Raw genomic sequence first — 20,627 nt, 5'->3', positions numbered from 1 at the left:
GAGTACTTGAGTTTTCAGAGATTCCCAAAGGAATCTAGGGACACATGTAGCTCAGGCTGGCCTCAAACTCCATGTAACTAGAGATAACCTTGAGCTCCTGATCCTTTATCTCCCAGACACTGGATTGCAGGCATAAGGCAGCATAGTCAGCACAAAAGACTCTTCTATCTTACCTCCCCACCCTCTGCCCCCAGGGCTTTCTCTCTGTGTGCATTAAAAATTGGAACAAAGCCTGTGAGTGCTTCGAATATGTCTTCCAGTGAGCTACCTCCATGGCGAAGAGCAACTCTGCTTTGATCGCACTGTTTCATTTTCAGTGCTTTCTATGAGAAAATAGGGGGACTAAAAGCTGTATGTGACAGGCTTATGACACCATCGGTTTCTGCTAATAGAAAGACAATGTGCTTGTTGGTTTCTTTGTCAGCTTGACACAAGATGGCATCATCTGGGAAGAGGGAACCTAAGTTGCAAAAACACTTCCATAAGTCTGGCCTGTAGGCAAGACTGTGGTGCATTTTCTTGATGGAGTGTTGGTGGGGTGGCTAGGCCACTGTGGCAGTGCCACTCCTGAGATGGTGGCCCTGGGTTCTATAAGAAAGCAAGCTGAACAAGCCAGTAAGCAGCTCCCTTCATGGACTCTGCTTTGGTTCCTGCCTGGAGCTCCTGCGCCAACTTCATGATGTGCTATGATTAAGGAAGGTATCAAACACTGTCCTATGCAAGTTGATCTTGGTTAGAATGTTTTATCACACCAACAGAAAGCAAACTAGGACAGAAAAGCTGTAAAACAGAGCTTTATTGTTTGGAGAGAAGCAGAACATCAGAAAGCTTTTACTATGGCCTGTCACAGTAAAAAACTGAAGCTGGTTGTTGTTGGAGACAGGGTCTTGCATATTCTAGACTGACCTCGAACTCAGTATGTAGCCAAGGATGACCTTAAACTTCTGATCCTCCTGCCTTTACCTCCTGAGGGCCGGTAACTCCTGGCAGGCATTGCCAAGCCCAGTTTATACATTGCTGAAAAGCAAAACCAAGGTTTCATTCATGCAGGCAAGCACTCTACCTATTGAGCTTCAAGTCCAGTGCACAGATGACACTCTAAAGTGTAGTCTTTCCCACCAGCCACCTGGGCCCTGCCACAGTTGCAGTCCCCAAATAACACACAGGACACTATATTCATTATGAAGCTGTTGGCCATCTTCTTGGTTTCTTACTGGCTAGCTCTGACTTAAGTATTTAACCCATAATTGTTAATCTAAATATTTCTCTTACCAGAGAAAAGGGTCCGGACCTCTTACTCTAGTGGCCTACATGGTGTCTGTCTCTGCCTCTCTTTCCCAGAATCCTCCTTGACTCCTAGTCCCACCTATCTTGCTTCCCTATTGGCCAAAAGTGCCTTATTCAACAGACAGATTTACAGAATGACATCTCCCATTATGACACTTTTTTTTTCTTGGAAATTTTTAAAGATTTATTTGTATGGCATGTGTATAAGTGTTTGGCTGCATGCCTGAGCCTAGCACCCTCAGCAGTCAGAAGGAAGCATTGGATTCCCTGAAACTGGAGTGAGAAGCAGTTGTGACCTGCCAAGTGTGGGTAGGGAACCCAACCAAGGTCATCTGCAAGAGCAGTAAGTGCTCTCAACCACTGAGCCATCTCTCCAGTCCCCATTCCCTTGGGTTTTTAAGGCAGCATCTAACTGTAATGCAGGTTGACTTGGAACTGGGGACACCCCCCTTGCCTCTTCTAAAGAGCTGGGATTACAGATGTGATATGGTTGGGTTTTGTTTCTCATGTTTTGCTGTGTTCCTCCTCTGTATAAATTATCTTGGAGGTCAAAAGAAACTACAAATTCTGTTTTTAAAACACACAGAAGGAACTCTTTCTTCCAAAATGTTTTTTTGCACCACTGATAGTGGCAGGCATCTATGAAAGATGAAAATAATCTTCAAACTGGTTCTTAACCTTATCTCGCCAGAGAGGTACTGGAATTACAAAATGTCTAGGGCAATGATTCTGAAACTTGAATGCACGTACTAGTCTTCATTCATGTTGCAATGAATACGATGCTGTCACAGGTCTGTTAGAGTCACATTTAAAACAGAGACTCACCTATTAGTGCAGAAGCTACAGTGGCAAGGCCTACAGCCCCGCCGTTACGACCTCAGCCAAGTGTAGCTAACCCACACCCACAGTGGGCTTCTCTGGACCACACACTCCCTCCGCTCTCAAAGGTGCTTCTGCTGCTGACACTTTATTAGAGTCTCCCTTTAAACTTCCCTTTGTGCTGGAACACGTTCCTGAAATGGCTTTCTCTGCTGGCTGGTGTTTACTTAGGTTGACTTCTAGAGAGTGGCATGAACTGGCTTCCTATCCTGGTCAACTGGGGATCTTTCTTTGATCAATTAAGTCAATTTTTCAAGTTTTCCAGGAACCCTAAAACATAGCTTTGCTTGTAAGTTGGAAATTAATGAATATTTTATCAGTAAGAGTTCTAAACATGAATTGCGAAGATAATTACAACTGTTGTTAGAGACAAGGTCTTGCTATGGTGAACCGGATGGCTCAAACTTCTGTGCTCAAGCTATTGTATTGCCTTAACCTGCAAGTAGTAGTATCTGAAGACATGTGTTATGCTGTATAGCTCAATAAAATTCTTGATGTCTGTGTCTTAACTTAGAACACAGCATGTTCTCTGTGTTAAAGGGTACTGGTCCCATTACCTCACCTCTCTTCTCCCAATCCTAACTCACCACTAAGTAGAGAAGTTCCAAGTTCAGATCATTAGTTTGGTTCCAGCAAAAACACCACAAAATCTGTTAAGCTTGGTGAGACACTTAAAATTCCAGCATTTGGGAGGTGGAGGCCGGAAGATCAGGAGTTCAAGGTCATCTTCAGCTACATAATGAGTTGGATCCCAGCCTGTTCTCCATGAGACAACCCAAGCTCATGTCTTCTGCAAGAAACCATCCTTCCATCTCTCCAGCCCTACCACATAAGACTTTCTGTCTCAGCAATTCCTGATGCTGTCTTACATAAACCACTGCATTGCCTTCTCTTCACCTTTCACCACACAGGCCCCTGGGTGACTCCAAAAGAGACCCCAGGGAAAGCAGGCTCCACTGAAAAAGGAACTACTTTCTGTCATTGTTTGGTTGAGCGTTGGTCTTTGTTCTTATTTTTATTTGTTTTGTGATCTGAAATTCTCTAGCACACACAGCTTAAAAAATTAAAAGAAACAGGTGAAATTAGGTGTAATAACCAAATGTATTTTAGAAATATCATGTACAATGTGGTTAATGTAAATTGCTCATAAGGTAGATATGCTAGATATGCCTCGTGGTACTGAATCTGATGGCCTCGTTCTAAGTTGCCAGCACGTCTCATTTCAGAATACGCACATTCTCCCTCTGAGGAATAATTCCACCAGACTCAATCAGGAAATAAATAGTATGACTCCTTCCCTTATGAGCCAGAAGTGAGCCTGTCATTGCATAACATTTCTCCTTAGTCCCTAGAGGGGTAGGAACCACGCCCTGAAAAAACAAGGAGCTACAACCAAGAAATGTTCAAACGTAAACCCTTTTCAATAGAATATTAGTCTTGGTTATCTAAAAGGGGGAATGCTTACTGCAATGACCTATAACCCTATAGATGTTGGTGTCTTAGCAGCAGGTCCCTTTACTCTACATCTGCCCCTGGAGAATGACACCAGAAGAACACACAATGCCAGGCACTGTGATATCCAAGTTGAGCTGAACTGTGCAACCAGGAGTTCTGGAAACACAGTCAGGGAAAAAGGAGAGAAACCAGTGTCTCCTGGGCCAGGAGCTGCAAAATGAGGGGAGGAGGAAAATACCATTGATACAGCTCAGATACACACTAGTGCATTCTTTGAAAGAAGCAGTCAAAGATGGGTGGTCGGTGGGTTGGTGACAGGGTCTCACATAGACCAGGTTGGCCTAGAATTACTATGTAGTCAAAGATAACCTTGAACTCCTATGCTCCTGCCTCTACCTCCCAAGTGCTGCTGGGATTGCAGGCATGCACCATCTATGGAAGCAGATGCTTATGATTTAAGAATGCAAACTTCCTATGTAGGTGGCTTTGGGGGAAAACATTCAGGGTCTCTAGTCTTTTAGCTTAGTTTTGGTCACTTTGGCATGCACTCTTCCTTGATGATGTAACTGGATTGGGCGGCTAAATTTTGGATGTTGACTAATAGGATCAACATTGAGGCAGAAGCAAAAGAAGAAAAGCAACAGGGAGTTCATGTGCTTGTTTGAGCAGGGGCTTGATTGGGGGTGCTAAAATCTTGAGCTCTTGAAACATCCTTGAGACTTAGACCTGACTGAGGTCGGACAGACATATACCAAACAGAAAAGCTGGGATCAGGTGGACTGGGCTCTCTGATGGAGAAGCTGCAGCACCCTCCCCCCATGTCCCAAACTCAGCACATTTATTATATCCAGCTGAACAAGGAGGCAAATAGATTTAGATAATCTTAGTAAGTGCAGTCTCTGTAGAGAAGCAGTCTTCAGGCCATAAACATCCTGGGGCAGGGAGTGGCGAGGGGGACCGTAGTGAATATTTTTTATAATATTAACATCTGCATATGGGCCAGAGGAGGGCTGTGCCACCTCACTGAGCCTCACCCCTGGGTGGAGGAAGGCTATGCCACTTTTACATGGGTCTGAGGCTAGGGTCCTTGACATGGCCATGCCCACTCAACGTGTTTGCCTATGACTGCATTCACTCAGGACTCCCTCCACTCCCCACCAGCTGTGACATTCAGCATTTTGAACATGCCACCCCGTACGTCCCAGAGACCCTTTACCATCACGAGAAGTAAGCCCCTCAGTGGACTACAAGGTCACATTGTCCAGCAGCCAAATCAGCAAGGCCATTACTATTTTCAGAGAAGCAGAAAAACATTTCTATGATGTCAGTTCATACTGGGCAATACATCTTGTGGGACAGCCTGGAAATGCAGCAAGTCCTCAGACCACTCCCACAGCGCAGGCAGCTCACAAGCCAGTCACTCTGCTTGGGCCAAACTGGCTTTCTGAGAAGGAGTCCATCTTCCATTCTACCACTATAGTGTTTGAATGAGAACGTCTGAATACTTGATCTCCAGCTGGTGGAACTGTTTGGGAAGGATTCGCGGTATGGCCTTATTGGAGGCGGTATGTTGAGGGGAAGGGTATCAGGCTTTAAGATTTCAAAAGAATTGCCAGTTTCAGTGAGCCTCTCACTGCCTCCTATTTGGTCAAGATGTGAGCTCTCAGCTGCTCCTGCTGCTGTAACTTTGCTCCATCATCACAGACTCTAACCCTCTGAAACAGTGAGCCAAATTAAATGCTTTCTTTATAAGTTGCCTTGGTCATGGTGTTTGGTCACAGCAACAGAAGAGTAACTAAGGCAGTCCCCTTCCCTCTCAGGTGTGGGTCCACTACCAGGAAAGATAAGGATGTCACTTCTATGCTGAAAACACAGCTCATTGGCGCTGCTCCCGACTCTAGGACCCAAAGATGCGGTTGAAAATTGATGGTTATTTATATAAGCATGTTGCCATTTTGTGTCCGTCTGCTTGTCTGAGTGTGTGAGGCAGTCATGACACTCTCTGCACGTTGTTGCTATCAGTATTAGTTTGTTTAGTGGAGGTGGCCCATAATCCACCCCCATCCCCTTAGTCTGCTTCAAGAACAGACTACAGGCTTTTACAGTATGTCTGTGTGTTTCAGGGTTATACAGACAATAGATGTCTCATTTTTATTATGGATCTGGTCGTTTGGGTGGGAGTGTTGCTTTTGTTTAGAGATAGGGTCTCTTGTAGCCCAAGCTAGCTTTGAACTCTGATCCTCCAGCCTTGTATCATCCCAATCAGGTTTTTATGTGGAACCCAGAATTGACCCAGATCTCCCCACATGCTAAGCTACATCTTCTTGTTTTTTTTTTTTTTTTTTTTTTTTGGTTTTTTCGAGACAGGGTTTCTCTGTATTGTTTCGGAGGCTATCGGTCCAGCCCGGCCTCGAACTCACAGAGATCCGCCTGCCTCTGCCTCCCGAGTGCTGGGATTAAAGGCGTGCGCCACCAACGCCCGGCCCATCTTCTTGTTTTGTTTGATACAGTGTCTCGCTCTGAAGCCCATGATTGCCTCATGCACCCTATCTTACTTGGCCTAGGCTGTGACCTCAAGCTTGTGACCATCCTTCTGCCTCAGTCTCCAAGTGCTGGGATTATAGATACGTGTCACCATCCTTGGCCTTAGATTTCTGTTCTTAAAACTCCTCGACTCTGGTTTATTTTTAAACTTGTATTTATTTATTTATTTGTTTGTTTGTTAAGGTCTCGTATAGCTCAGGTTGGCTAATGATTGCAGATATAACAAGGAACAAAATAAACACAATTCCCTATCCCATTGTGTCTTATATTATAATTGGAATGGAGAAATTAGGGCAATAATATGTTTTTTAAAAAGTGCAGAGCTGGGGCTTTCCCTCCATCGGAGAGCACTTTCCAAGCCAGCCAAAGGGCCGGTGTTTAGTCCCCAGCACCAGGAAAGAAAACAAATCATGCATAACATTCCGAATAGTAACAAATTTCCTAGTGAAGTTTAAAGAATCCAAAGGCAACAGGGAATCTCACATTCACAAACATGCAAGCACACACCCCCACACGCACACGCACGTACACAACACACTCTCACTACCGTGTTGTTCTGAGCCAGACCACACGATAAATAACTGATGTCTCTGTCTCCAGTCAGCAGAGTCCCTTGCCTGCCTGCAGCCCGCAGCCTGGAGTCAAGCCATCCCTCATTCAGACCTAGAGAAGAAACAGCTCCTGTAAACGCACGGGCTGCAAGCTCATGGGGGACGGGGGCCCAGATCCCTAACCTGACAGAATGCAGCCAGCTTTGTCAGTAGTATTCTCATCTCTGTAGGAGCACAGGAGAGGCAGACGGGAAGAGATTGGGACGACCATTAGGAAACTGCCGTTAACAATGCGGGTCACAGGGCAGAGATGATGCAGCTGTGTCAGCTGTGGAACAAGAGTCAGATTCTGAACTACCGACATCTCTGCTGGTTGAGTGTGGGGTGTGAGAGAAGGGGAGACCGTGTTTCCTTCTCTGTTTCCTTTGAGGTTTTATTTCATTAACTGTGGCAGTCTCTGCCACCTCCCCAGCCGGCCGAGTAATGATCCGTGGGAGGCAGAAGGCAGTTTGTCTCAACACAACTAAGTAACCAGTGTTGGTTCAAAGTTCAGGAGTCTGACCCCCCCCCCCACCGGTAGTTTATTTTAGGCATATTTAAGCACAGCACAATTTGGTGAAAACATCCCTGGTGATAATTAACTCAATCCTATGTGCACAACAAAGCATGCATAAAGGAAAAAGGTAAGCTAAATAAAGATTGGACCGTGACTGCATTGAAACTCTCTGTTAAGCGCATATGACACCATCTATAAAGATGGGTTCTATAGACTGACTGGGAAAAACAAGCTTACCATGGTGGGCACCGGGGGTGGGGTGGGGGGCCTCGGTGGGCACACACAACAGGACAGACGACAGTGTTGTCTCCACAACACCGATACTGCCAAAGTCACCAGGCTATTAATCACATCTGCTCCCAGCCTTCTGGCCAGATAACAGGCTGGGCGTTCCTTCCTTGGAAGGAACAACCCTGATGGACTGCCACCAAGTCTGGGGACCTGAGTTGGACTCTCAGAACCCACATGGTCACCCCTGCAGGGAAGCCGCCACTGATTTCTGTGTCTTCAGTACTGTAAATGATTAGTCAACAGATAACATCCGAATGCCCCCTCGAAGCCAAGAAAAGGCACTAAATAAAAAGTGTATATATGCGCAAAACTACAAGTGTCACAAAGTACCGTTCAAATCCCAGATGGGGACTTCTCTCCAGCTCACGCCAGTTTCCCTCATTCTTCTCCTGATGTCTGTTAGCCTCAGTGTTTCCAACATCAAACTTCTCTGACCTCCTTCTTGTTGAGTTGGTATGTTTTCCTCCCAGGATCTCTAGTCATAAATGGATGACAACATGAAGTACCTATTTCAGAAACATGTCCCTTCTGGGTATTCAGTTCAAACCCTTCCTTGACGTCCCTCTCAAACTCAAAATTTCCTAAATTAAGTTGGCCATCTTTTCCCTCCTGACAGAGCCCCTCCTTACTTCCCCCACATTCAATCGATTCCAAGTCCCAATTCCTAAATGTCTCTCAGATGTTCAGACTTCCTCCCGTCTGTCACAGACCTCATTTAGACAGAGCTCTTGTCACCTGAATTGCTCAGCAGTCTTGCTGAGATAGGGCTGTACACATCCCTAGACTGGACTTGAATTCTGTATAGCTGAGGATGACCTTGAGCTTTTCATGCCGCTCTGGACTCAGCCTGCCAAGTACTGAAATTACAGGCGCACACCGCCATGTCTGATTTATATTGTGCTGGGGTTTGCGCCCAGGGCTTTGAGAAGTCTAGGCAGGAGCCCTACCAACTGAGCTACATCTCTAGCACCTTAGCAGTCATTTTCGTTTTTGCTTTTTGTTTGTTTGGGAGTTTTTTTGTATATTGTGTGTATGTGTGCTGTTTGTAATGTAAGTATAGTGTGGGGGTGTGGGGGTGATGTTTGTGTGGTACTTGTAGTGGTGTGTGTGTCTGTGTGTGTGTGTGTGTGTGTGTGTCTGTGTGCGTGTGTAAAAATTAGGTAAGACCTAATTTTTAAATACACACTGAAATCCCTCCTGGTTTCATTTCTTCGGGGGATATCAGATATACAGTGACCACTAGCCATTTGATCAGAGAAGGGAAATTCAGAGAGAGGAATGGAACCACGAAGAACACTGTAAATCTGGACCGGCATCTTTAAAGGTCCTGGTAGTGTATTTCTAGCCACCACAGAGGCTTCAGATAGACCTAACTTACATTTTCCCATCTGTTGAGAAAATGGCATCTTGACTTGATCGCCAGAAATCTTGGTGCTTGCAATCAAGTCCCAGGACCCACATAGAAAAAGGGGATAATCGACTTCCGAAGTTGTCCTCTGATCTCTACAGACAACCCACAACCAGACATATACCATAAATAAATACATGTAAAATGTTTAAAAATGAAGACAAATAAATAGATAACTATAGGTGAGTAGGTAAGATTTCTGCTATGGTCAAGTAAAGATGGCTTTTTCTAGACATGAGAAAATGCTATCAAGGACTATCTGAGGCCTCTGTGGCAAGCAGCCTCACCCTTTGAGCTGTCTCGGTAGCCTTTACTATATTTAAAGATTTGACGTTTAATACTTTAGGATGAGCAAGTTAAAATAAGTAAAGAGATATGTTGATAATGTAATTTTTAGATTAAGTCTTTAAGAGTTTTAAAAGATTAATTCTAGGTATTTATTTTGTGTATGTGCTTATTTTGTCTGCATGTGTATCTGTGCCTGGTATCCAGGGAAGCCAGAAGAGGACATCAGATCCCCTGGAAGTGGAGTTACAGACAATTATGGGGCACCGTGTGTGTATGTGTGTGTGTGTGTGTGTGTGTGTGTGTGTGTGGTTGGGATCAAGCCTGAATACCTTAGAAGAGCAGCCAGTTCTCATAATTGCTGAGCCATCTTTCCAGCCCCAAGTTTAAGAGAGTTCTAGACCGTTAATACCAAGCACACAGTAATTCTACAAAAGATAGTCCTATAACTATTCAGCCAAGTTGATGTGTCAGATGTGATTGCTGGTAACCAACCAACAACTGAAAAAAATGTAACAAGACATGTCTGCTGTCACTTATTCTAACTGAGTTTTAAGGAGTTTTCACTTGCTTGTTTGTTCCCTAAATTTAATGTTTACCTTAAATACATTAATTGGCTGATTAGGGAAATCCAAATTTGTGTTTATATACAATACTGACACAAGCCAAGCCTATTGAGGCATTCCTGTTACCTTAATAAGCCACAGGCTGAGACATGAGAATGACAAGTTTGAGGCCAGCTTTAACTACATGGATAAACAAGCATAGAAATAAAATTTCAACCTGTCAGCATCTGTGATACTGGTGTTATAGTTAGGAAGTGGTCTCCTGTGCCAATGTATTAAAGGCTACTTCCTACTTTCTCTTCTATGAGGTTCAGTGTGGCTAGATTTATGTTGAGGCCTTTGATCCATTTGGACTTGAGTTTCATGTATGGATATGGATCTATTTGCAGTCTTCTACATGTGGTACATTTACACAGTGGAGTACTACTTATCAGTAAAAAAAAACAGCATCTTAAAATTTGCAGGCAAGAGAATGGAACTAGAAAAAAAAAATCATCCTAAGTGAGGTAATCCAGACCCAGAAAGACAAGCACAGTATGTACTCACTCATAAGTGGATATTGGACATAAAGCAAAAGATACCCAGCCTACAGTCAACAACCACAGAGAAACAATGTAACAAGGAGGACCCTAAGAGAGACATGCATGGATCCCCTGGGAAGGGGAGATAGACAAGATCTCCAGAGTAAATCTGGTGTGTGGTGGGGAGGGAGGGGGGACGGGGAGGGGAGGGGAGGGGAAGGAAAACATGAGACAACAGGATGGTTGAGTTGGGGAAGGACAGAGAGCAAGGAAAGCATTATCTTGATAGAGGAGCCATTCTTGGGATTTTCAAGAAATCTGGCACTGGGGAAATTTCCAGGAATCCACAAGGATGACCCCAGCTGAGACTGTAAGCAACAGTGGGGAGGGGGCTGAGCTGGCCTTCCCCTGTCATCAGATGTACGACTACATTAATTGTCATCATACAACCTTCATCCGGCAACTGATGGACGCATACGCAGAGATCCACAGCTAAACACTGGGCCCAGCTCCCGGAGGCCAGTCGAAGAGAGGGAAGAATGATAGTATGAGCAAAGGGGTTAAGACCATGTTGGGGAAACCCACAGGAACTGCTGACCCAAGCTAGTGGGAGCTCTCTGACTCTGGACTGACAGTGAGGGGACCTGCATAAGACCAAACTAGGCCTTCTGAATGTGGGTGACAGTTGAGGGGCTTGGGCAGTTTTGGGGGTCATTAGCAGTGGTACCAGGATTTATCCCTAGTGCACGAACTGGCTTTTTGGAGTCCATTTCCTATGGAGGGATACCTTGCTCAGCCTAGATAGGGGAGGGGGGAAGGGAGCCCTTCCTTGGTCCTGTCTCAAAGTGGTCTGACAGAGTTTGTTGCCTACCCACAGGAGGCCTCACCTTCTCTGAGGAGTAGATGGGGGGATGGGGTGGGGGAAGCGGGAGGAGGAGAGGAGGGGGAATGGGAATTGGTATGCAAAATAAAAAAAAACAGATTGTTTTTTAAAAATTCAGCCTGTCAACACTCTCTCTTGGAAGGGGAAGAGGTTCACACGGTCCCACCCCTTCCTGAAGATTACAGCTCAACTTGATCGGAGAGAAACATTTTCTTCAGTCATGGTTAGGGCACAGAGCTACCTGCAAGCACATTCCCACCCATGCACTGGTAGACAAATCTAATGAAAAGCTGCGGGTCATACATTACACAAACGCAGAAGGAAACTGTTAGTTGGGAAAAGGAAGACAAATTATGGGAGTAGGAGAGGACAAGAAGGGGTAGGCAATGAATATACTAGAAATACATTATATACATGTATGAAAATACCAAAATGAAACACTACTATGAATAACTAACCTGCCAATATAAACATTTTTCAAAATATTTGAGAAGGTCCTTTCTGTAATTATTAAAACCTCGAATGAATCTGTCTTCAATACATCTCCCAGAGATTTACGGATACCCATCTATAAGCTCCATTCAGGAGCACTGTAGGAAACAATGTGGCTCTGTGTGCCTGCGGTTTACAATCGATGGCATTCCTAGACCTGGCCCAGGTTTGTCACATGTCCTGGAGGTAAACACTTACCTCCATTCAATCCTTAGGTCGAGAACCACAATCCTAAATTTCCAGGGCAGACCTGTGTCAACGTTGAGTGTGCTATTTGCATCGATTCTCGGCCTTTTGGCTGAGACCAGGTGGAGGGTGTCATTTACCTGAAATCTTGCTCTCCGAAGCCTCGAGAACACAGGACATCATTCTGTGTAGTTAGACTCTGCACCAGTCTTTATTCCGGAACAGTGACTGTTTCTGGCCTGGCATGCCCCTCCAGGAGTCCTTTCTACAGTTCAGGCTCCTTCCAGCTGCTCCAGGGGCCCAGGTTTCACTGGCTAACCTGATTTCTGCTCCTTTAATTTATGGCTGAGGCAGAGCAGCCGTGCTTCAATGATGAGGCCCAGAAAAATAGGAAACAGACACCAAGGGAAACGTAGGAAAGACAACGAAGCCCTTTCCCTAAATCTAACTTTGTTATTAGCAGTTTTTATGCTGAACACCAGTCACAGTTCCAATTTTTTGTCCCTGACCTTGACAGAAACAGGTCGAGCAAGCTACCTCACCTGAACAGTGAAAGGCAGTCTTGGTTGGCCCCAGGCTATTTTAATCAACGTAATTGTGTTGACTAGCCTTATGTCAATTTGACGCACAAACTAGAGTTATCTGAAAGCAGGTAACTTCAATTTAAAAAAAAATGCCTCCATGAGCACTCCTTGTAAGACACTTTCTTAATTAGTGATTTGATGTGGGAGGGGCTGAGGAGGGCCCAGCCCATTGTAGGTGGAGCTGTCCCTAGACTGGTGGTCCTGGGCTCTATAAGAAATCAGACTGAGCAAAACATGTGAAGCAAGCCAGTAAGCAGCACCCCTGCATGACCTCTGCATCATCTCCTGCACTCCAGGAACCTGCCCTGTTTGAGGTCCTGTCCTGACTTCCTTCACGGTGATGGACTGACTATGATGTGGAAGTGTAAGTCAAACAAACCCTTTCCTCAACAACTCTCTTTTGTCTTTCATTGCAGCAATAGAAACTCGAACGAAGACAACAATACAGGATGAAACGTGGTTAATTGGCTGTTCTTTGAGGTGTGTGGAAGTCTTGTAAGGTTTTGTTTGTTTTCGATCTTTGAAACAGGGTCTGACTGGGTAGTCCAGGATGGTGTAGGGTCCTCTCTGCAGGTAGAGCAGGGGGAAGGGCCGGTCCAGCAGGCCTCTTCCCGGGGGCTGAGCAGGATGGTGAGTGTCGACGACTCAGACCCTCCCCCCATTAGTTACCAGGGAGAAAAAACCACACTGAGTCGGGAGTCTGTCGAAGCAGGATCTCGATTTATTCCAACACACAGGAACTCATATAGGACTGAGGTAGGGGATGGGGTAAGGTGACGTGAGGAGTTAAGGGCCAATAGTATTCCACCAAGTAGGCAGGTAGCTAGGCATGGGGCAATCTTGCATCAGATCTGGCTGAGTCACCCCACGTGGAGGTTACAGGTTAGAGACAGGTCGCTAAACTCTAGCCAGGCTCAAGAGGTTACACTGGGCCTCACACCCGAGCCCAAAACTCAAGTCAGGCTCAGGAGCTTACACTGGGCCTCGCATCCAAGCCTTTCTTAGGCCCAACATCATGGCCTCAAATTCACAATTTAGACCAGCAGGGCATTGAACTCATGATGACCTCACCTGCCTTCTCAGTGCTGGGATTACTGATGTGAGCCTCCATACCTAGCTCTTTCTTTTTTAGTAAATGTTTAACTAAAACACTACCGAAGGAAGTATTTGGAGCATAGATAAATCAGAGTATTGTGGCATACATCTGGAATCCCAATATTTGGAAGCAGAGGCAGGAGGATCAGGAGTTAATTTAAAGCCAGCCTCAACTATACAGCAAATTTAAGACCAGCCTGGGCTATATGAAAGCCCATCTGAAACGAACAGTTAAAACCAACAACAAAAGATGAATCAACATAACCTGTAAATACCAAGAAAAATGAGACAGAATTGGATAAAATTAAATGCATATGTACTTTAAGCTTTATAAAAAAACATGAATTATATTAGTGAAGTATTATATTAATGCTATTGAAAATACACACACATCTATAAAATAAGGTAGAATTGAGACCCTAGGACACATGATATAGGACCTTTCTATTCAATGTGTGGTCCACGCAACAATAGTGTTGACTTTTACATAGGAGCTGATTAAAACACAGCATCAGGGGCCAGAGAGATGGGTCAGCAGTGCAGAGGGCCCACGGTGGGTTCTTAGCACCATGTCAGGTGATTCAGAACTGCCTGTAACTACAGCTCCAGGAGATCTAATGCCTCTGGCCACTTCAAACACTGGCACTCATCCTACATTGGATGTGATACCTACAGTCCTAGCAGTAAAGAGATGAAGGCAGGAGGATTATGAGTTCAAGCCACCCTCAGCTAACAGAGGTTGTGATGCTAGGTTGGGCTACAAGAGATCCCGTCTCAAAGGTTTTTAAAAGTAAAAGTAGAACGGCTATCTCCATACTTTGTTTACTGGTCAGAATTTACATATTAACAAAAGCGTTCTAGTGGGGATACTTTAGCACAGAAAGTTACGGAACTACCCGTCTGGGGTGAGTTCTAGAATGCATTTATGTTCTGCTTTCTTCGTTTATAAAATGGGCACACTGTCACTTGCTTCTTAGGGTGCTAATGATGACATATCCAGGGCCCACACAGAGAGACAGCAAGTATCCATAACTGCTATAAAACAAGACATGAAATATGCCTCAGGACTCCAAAATTGAATTCTGTGCTCTGGTGCCCACACAATCAAATGTAACTGAGGCCGTTTTAATCATGGATGCCCATTCCCTTTCACGACCATGTCCCTAAATGAAATAGTCATCAAAAAATTAGTATTTTGAAAAGCATCAATGCTGATTGGAGGAAGTTGATTTCCTTGTCTGGAGACAAAGGAAGCTCACCTATAGCCTTTCCTAAGTAAGTTTTAATTTTTAAGGTATTTACAATGAAAAACAATCCACTTGGATACTCACTGACCTGGAAAGTCTAGGGGCAGGGAAAATGGGCATGTCACAAGATTGGGAAAGTTTGTGGAATACTGGTTCCTGATGGGCTTGCAGTTTTTAAACTTCATCACTGGGTAGCTATAGTTCCTAACTGCCTGGTGTTCCTTCTCTCCTTAAGCACACTGGTCTTCCCTTTGAAAACCTGGTCATCAATTCTCAGTCTGTTGTTGAGGGGAACGAAAGAGGTTCACCAATAGAAACCAGACCCCAAATCTCCCACCCCCCCTTTCATTCCTCCCTCCCTCCCTCCCTCCCTCCCTCCCTCCCATGTCACTTCATAACTCATAGCAGAGTTCTCCAACTTCCTACCTTAGCCTCCTGAGCACTAGGCTAAGTTGCTTGATAACTGAAAAAGGAGAGGAGAGGGAGGGAAGGAGGGAGACAGACAGACAGACAGACCTGGGCTCAGACACAGTTGATAGAGTGCTTGCCTAGTTTGTACAAAGTCCTGGGTTGGGTATCCAGTTCTACATACATCAGGTGGTGATGAGCTAGCTCCTCTTAAGCAGTAAGGCCCATGGAGGATCCAAAGTGACCACTCACCGTTAGACCCCTCAGGCCTAGGGAGCATGTATAGATACCTCCCTGGCTGAGCTTCCATGTCCCCCCCAAATGAACAATCCCAGTAAAGATTTCCTCCGTCTCCTCATCCAATTCCAGCCAGAAGACCCATAAAAGGTGCTGGGCAGAGCAGCATCTCTCCATCCCTAATTCCTCCCGTTTTCAGACACTTTCCTCTCTTTCCCTTAATACATCAGTTTCTCTGATCACTCCATGTCTGTGCTTTCTCATTTTGGGGTGTGAAGCTGGGAAGCCACAGCCTCTGGATGGCCTTGGTGACTGATCACTGGCACCCCAACCCCCTGAGTTACGCTTATCAAGAGCCAAGAAAGGCTCCGTTCTGTCAAAGAACATGCTTCACACCCTCCTGTAATCCCAGCACTTGGGAGGCAGAAGAAGGGCAGAAAGAAGTTCAAAGTTTTCCTGAGCTGCATAGCAAGTTTGTTGCCAGCATGGGAATATGTGAGACCCTGTCTGAAACAAACAAAAATCTTCAGCCAAAGATGACATAAAGCAAAGAGCTTGTATAAAACTCATTATTGTAATATCTTAATTAGTTCAAAACCCATAGCACGTATCTAAATGCACCTAGGACACTTTGTGTCGTCAGAGTGCAATCAGATCATGATGCATAGCTGCTGCATATTAATATCAGAGGACATCTTACGTTTTCATGAATTTTCCTTATAGTTCACCAGATATGCCCATACTGATTACCAAAACCATTCCACTTGAAATAACTATCAGTCCAATCATTTGATTCTCAATTAAAGATGTAAAAACACCTGAGACCTGGTTGCTTAACCTCTGTCTCCTGCTTCTGGAAGAGCTGTTGTACTTTGTGGCACAATTCTGTCATCTCGGCACTTGGAGGTGGAAGCAGCAGGGTCAAGAACCAAAGCCAGCCTCATCTACATTGCAAATTTGAGGCCAGCCTGAGCTACGTGAGACGCTGTCCCCCAAAACAAAACACAAAATAGTTGTCTTGAGCCAGGGGTTTGGGTATTGGGCTTTCTTCTTCATTCATGCAGGTTTCTAAAACAATGTTCTCAAAAGCCTTCCTAACCCTTTCTTCTTTCCACAGGCTGCCATCATGTGGTTGCTCACACACATCCTGCAGGGCCTGCACTGCCATACAGTGACCCCGGCTCCACCAGGGGCTAAGGAGGACCACAGAGAATAAGCACCCCCATAACTAGTCTAGGCTATGATAGAAATATGGGTGTAACTTGCTAAACTTGTTAGGTGTGTCTGTATGATTTGCTAAAATGCAAAAAGGAATGTTAATAAGGAATATGAAGACACTAAGACTATAAAGGATCCTTGAATGCAGTGTCTGACCGAGACCCTAGAAGAAGGTTGAGACAGGACAATCATCAAGTCAGCCTGAGCTGTATAGGGAGAGCCAGTCTCACCAAAATAATTCATAATAATAATACAATTTAAACACAGTTTTTCATAAAATGAGTTTTGAGATTTTATTCATATGGCAAGATTTTATATGTGATTTTAATATGTGGTTTCCTATAAACACAGGAAAACCCAGAGAAATTAGTAGAATTAAATTCTATCATATTTGTGGATGTAGTGGAACAGGTCTGTGTCCCAACATTTGGGAGGTAGAAGCAGAAGGATCAGAAATCCTCCTCTCCAGTGGCTACATAGTGGGTTCCAGATTAGACTGTGTATTGTTCAATGAATATTAAAAGAGCTGTTGTTTGGGGATGGGCTTCCCATACTGGGTCCAAGCAGACCAGACAGAAAACCCAAACAGTGTCACTCACTCACATTCTAAATTGTTCACCCCGGCTCCCTAGACACCAGGATTAGAGAGCTAACAGCCCAATTTCCCAGAAGGCCTTGGCATCAATCAAGAACATTCCTCTGCTTACTCCTCACTGAGAGTAGAACCCATTGTCAATCAGTCAGTGTGCTCCTGTTGCCTTAGAAGGAATTCAGCTTTACAATGGCCTGTTTGCTCTTTGTCCGCTTGTATTTTTTTCCTGCTTCCTCCAGCCTTTCCCTGGCTATAAACCAACTCCTGCCAGGCCCACAGAATATGTTCTCTTGTTTGTGGAATAAAGTGTTGCCCTACCCTAGAAAGACACTGCTATAATTTTGTCCTTGACGAAGTTAGGAGGTCTCAGGTCTGCCCACATTTGGGGATGCTGTCATCTTGGTACTTGCCACTGCTTTTTCCCCAGATAAGAAGCCAATGCAGCCAATAGGACTGTCTGCAGTTTTCTGGGCGCAACTACTGCACACTCATCGTTTTAGATCACCCATGAGATTAGAGGAACGGATTAATGGTATCACCCTTCCCCCAGATTCATATGTTGAAGTCCGAATGTCAAGTACCTCTGAATGTAACCTTATTTGGGAATAGGTTCTTTACAGAGGTAATAAAGTTAAAATAAGATTATTAGGATGGGCCCAAATCCAGTGTAACTGGTATCTTTACAAAAAGAATAAATTTGGACACAGTGACATTTATAAAGAGAAGATGAAATGTAGACACAGAAAAGATGGCATCTTCAAGTCCAGAGTAGAGGCCTGAATCAAACTTTCCCCTCACCCTCCCAAAGGAATCCACCCATCTCACACTTGGTTGACTGTTTTGAACTCTAAGACCATAGACTTCTACTGTTCACTTTCTCCTGAGTCCTTAAAGCAATTTTTAAAATGTATGTGTTTCTCTTTTATGTGCATGGATGTTTTGCCAGAGTGCATGTCTGTACCCCATGTGTATGCCGGGTGCCTGTGGAGGTCAAAAGAGGGCATGGGCTACCCTGGGTCTGTAGTCACAATATGAGCCATTGTATGGGTGCCGGGAACTGAACTTGGACACTTGGCAAGTGCAACAAGAGCCATCTCTCCAGCCCCAATTTCTCCTGACTCATGAATAGCTGTGAGGAGAAACCAAAGTCAAAGAAAACTGTGACACACCCAAAGGAAGATGCAAGCACGGCAGAATCGGGTTGTTTTCAGTTAACCTTCATCGGTAACCCAAGTGCTGGGCTAGGTCATTCTCTTCACTGCCCTTCCTTTCCTGAAACAGTCCTTCCACACACATTAAACAGTGCTTCCTCCACACTCTACAGACAGGCGGCTCATAGTGAAGGAGCTGTTTCCCCTCTCTACTAGTCCCTGCTAAGTTTCTAGACTTCTTCATTTGAGAGAATTCCTTATGCTGGCCCCCTGCCTGCAAGTCGAGAATGTGTGAAGTAAGGTGAGGCCCAGTTAGGTTAATGTGTTCTAGCTGAAGCTGCTTTGAGTGTTCTGATACAGAAACCAGCTCAAGCTAGCTGGGGGACAGGCAAAGCTAACACCAGGGGGTGCAGGAGTGCTCTTCTTGGTTGCATTTAAAGCAAGCGGAAGAGAGAGAAAGCTGAAAGCTGCAGTTTCCTATGAAATGGGAATTCGCGGGCAGTGATATTTTCTTTTTCCACTTTTGCATCTGACAGGGCAAAATCTACAAGAAATAGATTGAATCCGTGCAGTTGAATCTTTCAAAGCTGTTAGAGAGAAATGGAATGGGCAAAGGGTAAACACACCTCAACCATCTGTTCCTCTTTTTAAAAGGAGTCAAGATTTTGGCTTAATTATTTAATAAGAGCATAAGACATTAACAGAAAGTTAGGGCTGGGAGAAAAGAAATTATTGTCCCTATATTACTCATAGCATGGGTTAGAATACTGCCCTGCATTCTAGATACCATAGAGGCAGAAATAAACAAAGTATCCTTTGGCAGTTGTCAAACCTGCAAAGGTGGTGAAATACTAGTGAGTATGAAGAAATGACAGTGGCTAACTCCTAGGTTACATTAGAACTTTTAGTTACCAATATTCAGTGTGGCTGGGACAGACTACATTCACTATCCCCACAGGTCTGGTGCAGGATGTAAAGATGACCAGTGTGCTTCAGAAAAGATCATTTATAGAATACATCTTTTTGTTAACTAAAATGTGCTTTCTTGGAGCGCATCAGAGAAAATTTGCACAACATAGGTTACACTCTTGTTTGTTTGTTTAAGGCAGGGTTTCATTATGTAGCAATGCCTTGCCTGAAACTCACGATGTAATCCAGGTTAGCTTCAAACGCAAACATTGGTCTGTCTCTGCCTCCCAAGTGCTGGGATCAAAGGCGCAAGCCCATGTGCAGCATAGGTTCCATTGTTTAACAAATAGAGTGTAGAAAGAGCCCATCACTCCATAGTAGACACTGGAATTTAAGACCTGGTGTCTGCAGATAGCAACTCTCTTTCCCAGCTCACCCTGATAGGGGCTGGAGTTCTCAAAGCTCTTTCTTATACAGCCTCATTTGATTCTTTGAGCATCTCTGCAAAGCAGAGCTGGAAAACAACTCTAGAAGCAACGGCCTTGTCAGTGATCCTATCGAAGGAGCAAGATGTTCTTTCCACACAGACTTTAACGAAGTCATTGGTTGCCCTGGAGACCCCGCCCCCTTTTCAATCACTCTGCTTGTAAAGATTCTAAAGAGCGACCAAGCCATCACAAGCCAGCTGTCCCTGCTCCTCCAGCCCCAAGCCAAGCTTCAGATTGGCGGCGGCGTGAGCTCTCTGACAGGACTGCAACATTCTGTGCGCTCCTCAGAGGTGTTGCCAGAAAGGGTCACTCAGCGTGTTAAGATCTCTGCAATAGCAACATTTCTCTCCATATTTTATGAGAAAATGCCTACATATTTTGCTTTTAATCCCCAAATCCATCAATTTCAGCACTGTCCATTTTGACTGCCAATTAATTATGTCATAACCAACATTTTCTGTTTCCCTTCTCTCCTTCCGCCCCGTGTGTGTGTGCGCGTGCGTGTGTGTACAGTGTATGCACACATACATGTTCTCTCACTCTCTGCCTTATTCCTCTGAAACCAGATATGTCACAGGAGCTGGGGACTGGTAGTCAGTAAGCCTCAGAACCGCTCATATCTCCATAAAGTTGATAAACTGTAAAATAATAATAACATGATGATGATACTATGGAGAACAATAGAGGAAAACACCCAGTGTTGATCTTAGCCTCTGTACACCTACATACCACAAACATGAAAACCCCTTCAATTTGAAATAAGCTTTTATTAAGATTGTTTCTTTTTCTGAGAA

General features: G+C 44.6%; 2 long non-coding RNA genes across 4 annotated transcripts in view; one reads left to right on the top strand and one right to left on the bottom strand.

The window, feature by feature from the left end:
• LOC110343069 overlaps window positions 1-12,312 on the bottom strand; it is a 47,764-nt gene extending 35,452 nt beyond the window's left edge. The window contains exons 1-3 of one of the 2 annotated variants that reach the window (XR_002385266.2): window positions 12,045-12,310; window positions 7,894-8,038; window positions 6,302-6,828 (exon numbers count right to left, since the gene is read on the bottom strand). This is a non-coding gene — a long non-coding RNA (uncharacterized LOC110343069). Of the gene's footprint in view, window positions 1-6,301; window positions 6,829-7,893; window positions 8,039-12,044 lie in introns of those variants that run through there. The other variant, XR_002385265.2, reaches the window with a different exon arrangement.
• A 408-nt stretch (window positions 12,313-12,720) lies between these two features.
• LOC110343067 lies at window positions 12,721-17,813 on the top strand. Of its 2 annotated transcripts, none has more exons than XR_002385262.2 (4): window positions 12,721-12,802; window positions 12,905-12,968; window positions 14,561-14,858; window positions 16,593-17,813. It is a non-coding gene; the product is annotated as an uncharacterized LOC110343067 (long non-coding RNA). The 2 variants fall into 2 exon arrangements; XR_002385263.2 differs by having other exon boundaries at window positions 12,725-12,825.
• The last annotated feature ends 2,814 nt before the right edge of the window (window positions 17,814-20,627 follow it).

The sequence above is a fragment of the Mesocricetus auratus genome, unplaced genomic scaffold (genome assembly GCF_017639785.1).
Source record: "Mesocricetus auratus isolate SY011 unplaced genomic scaffold, BCM_Maur_2.0 Super-Scaffold_100009, whole genome shotgun sequence".
Classification (NCBI taxonomy): domain Eukaryota; kingdom Metazoa; phylum Chordata; class Mammalia; order Rodentia; family Cricetidae; genus Mesocricetus; species Mesocricetus auratus.
Note: the sequence above shows the minus strand (reverse complement) of the source record. Positions and strands in the feature narration are given on the sequence as shown.